The sequence below is a fragment of the Amblyraja radiata genome, unplaced genomic scaffold (genome assembly GCF_010909765.2).
Source record: "Amblyraja radiata isolate CabotCenter1 unplaced genomic scaffold, sAmbRad1.1.pri scaffold_20_ctg1, whole genome shotgun sequence".
NCBI classification, from domain to species: Eukaryota; Metazoa; Chordata; class Chondrichthyes; order Rajiformes; family Rajidae; genus Amblyraja; species Amblyraja radiata.
This window is the reverse complement of record NW_022630501.1, coordinates 239,777-247,229: the sequence shown is the minus strand read 5'-3', so window position 1 is coordinate 247,229 and position 7,453 is coordinate 239,777.

The window sequence follows — 7,453 nt, the reverse complement described above, 5'->3', positions numbered from 1 at the left end:
CCGAAGCTGAGGGTGCAGAAGTCCCTTTATTAATCTAGAAAGCAAAGTGCTGGAGGAAGTCAGTGGATCTGCGGAGGGAGTGGACTAGTTTCACCAGTTCCTTGTTTCTACAAACCACAGTTCAGATTGAGTCCCTTCAAAACAGGCCCTTTGGCCCAACATGTCCCAGCTACACTAATCCCACCTGCCCACGTTTGGTCCATATCCCTCCAAACCTGTCCTATCCATGTACCTAGACTCAAAATACTGGAGTAACTCAGCGGGACAGACAGCATCTCTGGAGAAATGGGCGACGTTTCGGGTCGAGACCCTCTTCAGACCTATCCATGTACCTGTATTTTTCTTAAACGTTGGAACAGTCAATGTTTCAATGACCTCCCCTGGCAGCTTGTTCCGTATACCCACCACCCCTTTGTGTGACTAAGTTACGCCTCAGATCACTACTAAATCTTACCCCCTCACACCATAAACCTATGTCCTCTGGTCCTCAATTCACCTACTCTGTGTGTCTACCCAATCTATTCCTCTCATGATTTTGTACACCTCTATAAGATCACCCTCATCTTCCTGCACACCAAGGAATTCTCATCCTCTCCCTATAGCTCAGACCATAGAATCCTGGCAACATCCTCATAAATCTTCTCCGTACGCTTTCCGGCTGAAAACATCTTTCCTATCACACGGTGCCCAGCACTGAACACACATATTCTAAATGCGGCCTCACCAACGTCTTATACAACTGCAATATGACTACCCAACTTCTACGCTATTTGAACTGTATGAGCAGGTGTGAATGGGTCAAAGCCTGGCAAGTGATAGGTGGATACAGGTGAGAGGGTGATCGGCAGATGAGTAGACTAGGAGGGAGTGTCTAGAACCAGAGGCACAGCCTCAGAATTGAAGGACGTTCTTTTGGGAAGGCAATAAGGAAGACTTTCTTTAGTCAGAGGGAGGTAAATCTGTGGAATTCTTTACCACAGAACGCTGTGGAGGCCAAGTCAATAGATACTTTTAAGGTATGAGAATGATAGATTCTTGATTAATGCGAGTGTCAGGGGTTATGGGGCTAAGGCAGGAGAATGGGGTTGAGGGAGAGATAGACCAGCCATGATTCAATGGTGTTGATGGGCCGAATGGCCTAATTCTGCTCCTATCATAAGGTCATAAGGAATAGTAGTACAATGTCCTTTAATTCTGAGGATATGACCTAGACTCTCCCATTTGTGGAAACATCCTCTCCACATCCACTCTATCCAAGTCTTTCACTAATCTGTATGTTTCAATGAGGTCCCCCCCATCATTCTTCTAAACTCCAGCGAGAACAGGCCCAGTGCTAACAAACGCTTATCATCGGTTAGTGTACTGATTCCTGTGATCATTCTTGTAAGCCTCCTCTGGACTATCTTAGAGTCATCCTTCCTCAGATACGGTGCCCTAAATTACTCACCATATTCCAAAAGCAGCCTTACCAGCACCTTATAGAGCCTCAACATTATATCCCTGTTTGTTTATATAAGCCCTATAGACAAATATGCTCGCATTGAGTTTGCTCGCTATATTACCATTATCACAATAACTTATGAAGCGGCAGAAACTCGATTGGCCCAACGACCTCTTGATATATGAGAAAGTAGACAGAAGTTGTGACAGGAAATTTAGTGCTAAAAATGTAAATGTTCTTTCACAGAATGAAGGGAAATGTATCGCAGAGTTCCCCAAAGCTGAGGGTGCATAACACTCCCTTTATTAATCGAGAAAACAAATGCTGGCGGAACTCAGCGGATCTGGGGTGGGTTAGACACAAAGGGCTGGAGTAACTCAGCGGGAAGGGCAGCATATCTCCAGAGAAGGAATGGGAGACGTTTCGGGTCGAGGCCCTTCTTCAGACTGAGAGTCAGAGGAGAGGGAAACGAGAGATATGGACGGTGATGTAGAGAGATATAGAACAATGAATGAAAGATGCAAAAAAGCTCACAATGGTAAAGGAAGCAGGCCGTTGATAGCGGTTTACTATGTGAGAACGAGAAGCTGTTGCGACTTGGGTGGTGGAGGGATGGAGAGAGGAGGAACGCAGGGGTTACTTGAAGTTAGAGAAATCTATATTCATATCAGACAGAGAAGTGGCAAGGGAGCATCGACATTAGTCGGCAGGCCCGTCTGACAGAATTAAAATCTGTCATAAAGTAGTGTTATCACGAGGGTTTACGGTTGAGAGAGTGAATTTAGTTGTAGAAGGAACCGCAGATGGTGGCTGAAACCAATGATAAACACAAAAAGCTGGAGTCACTCAATGGGTCAGTTTAGTTTAGTTTAGAGATACAGTGCAGATACAGTGTGGAAACAGGCCCTTCAGCCCACCGAGTCCGCGATGACCAATGATCACCTGTTCACACTAGGTATGTGTTTAGTTTAGAGCAGTGGTTCCCAACCTTTTTTTGGCCATGCCCCACCTAATCACCTGTAAAATCCTGATGCCCCCCCCCCCCATGTGATGATATATAATTCTTATCATTTAAAAAGTGAACTCCGTTTCAGCTGAAGAAGCTTAAAACGCCAATACTTTGGTTTAAACAAGCTTCAAAAGAACATGGCATCCGTGAAAAAGAAAAATGAAATAAACAAAAGTTCTGAGCAAGAAATTACTAAAAAATTGTTTAAAAAAAGAAAAATCAAATTGCCCCCCTTAAAAATCAAATTGCCCCCTGTGGGGCGTACGCCCCACGTTGGGAACCATTGGTTTAGAGATACAGTGCGGAAACAGGCCCTTCAGCCCACCAAGTCCGCGATGACTAGCGATCACCTGTTCACACTAGGTATGTGTTTAGTTTAGAGGTACATCATAGAAACAGGCCCTTCAGCCCAACGTGGCCGCGCTGACCAGCGAAGATTCTCTGCATTAGTGCGGCAGCATGGTAGCGTAGCGATTGAACTACTGCCTTAGAGTGCGAGAGACCCAGGTTCGATCTTGGCTACGGATGCTGTCTGTACGGAGTTTGCACGTTCTCTCGGAGAAATGGCAGATGGAGTTTAATCCGAGCAAGAGTGCAATGTTGCACTTTGGGAGGTTGAAGGCACACGGAGAGGGGGTAGTTCCATGGCAAGTCCAATAACAGCATTGTTTGTTTTTAGCACGGAAACAGGCCCTTCGGCCCACCTAATCCTGACTGACCATCGATCACCCGTTCACAAACTAGTTCTAGGTGTAGTTTAGAGATACAGTGTGGAAAGAAGCCTGTGGCCCACCGTGTCCACGCCGACTAGCGATCCCCGCACTATCGCACACACACTGGGGACAATTTACATTTATACCAAGCCAATTAACCTACAAACCCATACGTTTCTGGAGTTTGGGAGAAAACTGAAGGTCTTGTGGAAAACACATGCAGGTCACTGGGTGAACGTACAAACTCCATACAAACAAACACACGTAGTCACTATCGAACCCGGTTGTCTGGCACTGTAAGGCGGACGTTCTACTGCTGCGCCAACGACTATGGGTGCTGTCTGGGGCCTGTTTCCACACTGTATCTCTAAACTAAACATAGATAAGGATGTGGACGGGTAATTGCTGGTCGGCACAGACTCTATGGGCTGAAGGGCCTGTTTTCACGCTGTGTCTCTGAACTAAACTACAACTAAACTAGCCGGGACACATCCCATTTTGTCTTTTTCTCTGTCTTCATTCTGGTCTTCTCCTAGTCTGTCCATTGGGTTAGAATGCCTGGGTTTCTGACAGGGGTACTGAGGAGAGAATACTGTGCTGTGGGAGTGGGTGCTGCGGGAGGAGGGAGCCGCTGTAGGGGGAGCGGTGAGGAGAGCAAGCTGCTGGAGGAGCGGTGAGAAGGGAGTGCTCTGTTGTGGAAGGGATGATGATGAAAGAAGCACTGTTCTGTGAGAAGAACTGTTCACCCCTTACCCACAGACACCGCCTGTCCCTCAGTCTCCCTCACAACTCAGACCCTCCTCCCCTCGGTTACTCACAACAGTCCCTCCTCCCAGGGTCTCAACCCAAATCGTTGCCTATCCATGTCCTCCATAGATGCTGCCTGACCCGCTGAGTTACTCCAGCATTTTGTTTTTTATTTGTAATCCATCACAGTGGCGCAGCGGTAGAGTTGCTGCCTTACAGTGAATGCAGCACCGGAGACCCAGGTTCGATCCCGGCTACGGGTGCCATCTGTACAGAGTTTGTACAATCTCCCCGTGACCTGGAAGATCAGCCATGATCATATTGAATGGCGGTGCAGGCTCGAAGGGCCGAATGGCCTACTCCTGCACTATGTTTCTATGACCTGCGTGGATTTTCTCCGAGATCTTCCGTTTCCTCCCACATGCAGGTTTGTAGGTTAATTGGCTTGGTAGATGTGAAAATTGTCCCCAGTGAGTGCAGGATAATGTTAATGTGCAGGGATCGCTGGTCGGCGCAGACTCTGTGGGCCGAAGGGTGTTTCCGTGCTGTATCTCGAAACTAAAATAAATCATCTGCAGTTCCTTGAATCTCGCCTCCATTTCCTGACGCTGCCCTCACCCTCCCTCCCGCCCACACTCACCGGGGTCCCACACACACATGCACTCATTGCCACTTCTGGAGCCTCACGGCGGCCGGAGGAGCAGGGACCATGTTGCAAATGCATCGGATATAGACTGGGGAAACAACTCACAACAGCCGCGTATTGATGCAGCGCAGCAGAGGGTGAAGCCAGCCGACCTCAGTCTCATTCTCAAAATATACCTGTGGAATGAAATGGAAGGTGGAAGGATCTAACCAAGGACTTGCTCCCAGAAAGCACATATCTACTTAGATTTCATATGGGGGGGGGGGGGGGGGTAAACACTCATGTCAGCATCCATCATTAGAAATTGGCAAAAAGGAAAAATAAATATAGGCAGGGAATATTTTCTACAAACCAATGGCAATCACGGCTTCATAATTCCACTTCACATTCTTATAACGGAGCATCTTCCAGTCACTTATTTCTTCAAACTCTTCCTTGGAAAAATAGCCAGCAATGTCTTTGAAATGGTCAGCATCCTGGAAAAACAAACATTGTACCTGATACTTTGGTGCATGGTCTGAGAAGGAGCAGCAGCATCTACCCCCGTTTCCAGGCCCCTGAGATGACATTAATCCGGCATCTTCTGCCCGTTCTCCATGTCAAAGTTCCCTGGAGTCTCACCTCTGGGCCCTGTGTCCCAGACATGGTCTCTCTCGTCTCCTTCAGCAGCTCCTTGGTCTCCCTTCCTGAGCTCAGACACACACTTCTCCTCTCCTCACCTACACCTCGACTAAACCCCTCGCCTCGACTAAACCCCTCGCTTCAACCAAACCTCACACTTCACTACTAAACCTCGCCTCGACTAAACTTTACCTCAAATAAACCTCACTCCTGTCCTCACTTCGACTAAACTTTACCTCACCTCAACTAAACCCCTCAATCACCTCGACCAAACATCACCTCAGATAAACGTCACCTCACTAAACATTGCTTCGATTAAACCCCTCGCTTCATCTAAACCTCAACCCCAACTAAACCTCAATTAACCCCAACTTCACCTCAACTCAACCCCAACTAAACCTCAACTAAACCCCAGCCCAACCAAACCCAACCTCAACCCCCAACTCCAACTCCAACTAAACCCCAGCCCAACTTCACATCACATCAACTAAACCCCAGCCCCAACTTCACCTCACCTCACCTCACATCAACTAAGCCCCAGCCCCAACTTCACCTCACCTCACATCAACTAAACCCCAGCCCCAACTTCACCTCACCTCACCTCACATCAACTAAGCCCCAGCCCCAACTTCACCTCACCTCACATCAACTAAACCCCAGCCCCAACTTCACCTCACATCACATCAACTAAGCCCCAGACCCAACTTCACCTCACCTCACATCAACTAAACCCCAGCCCCAACTTCACCTCACATCACATCAACTAAACCCCAGCCCCAACTTCACCTCACATCACATCAACTAAACCCCAGCCCCAACTTCACCTCACCTCACATCAACTAAACCCCAGGCCCAACTTCACCTCACATCACATCAACTAAACCCCAGCCCCAACTTCACTTCACCTCACATCACATCAACTAAGCCCCAGCCCCAACTTCACCTCACCTCACATCAACTAAGCCCCAGCCCCAACTTCACCTCACCTCACATCAACTAAACCCCAGCCCCAACTTCACCTCACATCACATCAACTAAACCCCAGCCCCAACTTCACCTCACATCACATCACATGATATTTGGCTGCACCCAGAGCTGAGCGAAGCGGGTCACGTGGACAACTCCAAGCCCACGGCGGGGAAAAGGCGCCAAAAGCCGTTGGTCGCGAGAGCCGGTGTGGTGGGTGGGGGGCTCACGCACGTTGTCGTCGACGTCGATGTCGAGGTCGAGCCCGTGGCCCGCCCTGCGGCGAACGCGCCTGCGCCTGCGCCACTCTCCGCGTTCACTTCATCCCCGCCCCCCCCCGCCGGCTCTCGCGACCAACGGCTTTTGGCGCCTTTTGGAGCGGCCGCGCACGTGATCAGCCACAGCACTCCAGAGCTCACCGCACGGCGAGCCGGTACGGCATCGCCCGCTCCATGATGGTGTCCCAGCGCTGTGCCGCCGCCGAAGCTGTAGTCCCGGCCGGTCCCGACAGGAAACACCGCTCCAGTCCGATGGTAGGCCGTGGGTTTTGAATTACATTTTACTCAGATGCAAGCCAAGGAATGGCATAATTGTTAGCTGTTAATTGGACATAATCAACCTCAGCAAATTGACAATATCCTATTGAAAGACAGTGGGTGTTTAAGCTGTCAGGCTATTTTATTATTTGCCAAAATATACATCTCCATAGCATAATGATAGAAAACTTTTCTACACATCACTCATAAGTCTGGAGATTTTTTTAATGATACATTTAGCTTCAGAAGCATTTACGTTTTGCATGTACAAACCCACTTCAGAAACATGGGCGATTTAAACATTTAACAGCCAGATTTATCACTTCGGAAACTTTTTAGATACCAAAGGGACAAAGAAAAAACACAAATAATGCCTCGCTGTTGATGAAATGCAGTGAGCAAAGAAAATAATTCCCAATATTTGCAATCTCGATATCTGCACGGCCAATGTTCGCCAAGCACTTTAGCTGTTGTTGTCCCTTCAGCTCTCGCTTCTCTTTACCTTCATTTCGCTTCACTTTTGGAATTCTGAAGAAGGATAGATCTCTCACGGTTACCCCGACTTCCACAATTATTTACAGCGCAGAAATTCAACATTTTGGCAGTTTTTAACAAGTAGGAAATTTATGCGTTTCATGTATTAACAGCATATACTGGAAGCTGCGATGTCCTCCAGATGGATTGAGCGACTCCGTGCGTCATGCCCTTTGACCCGGTGACCTTGTGTGCAACCCCCATATACACACACACACTCCCTCAGACACACACTCTCAG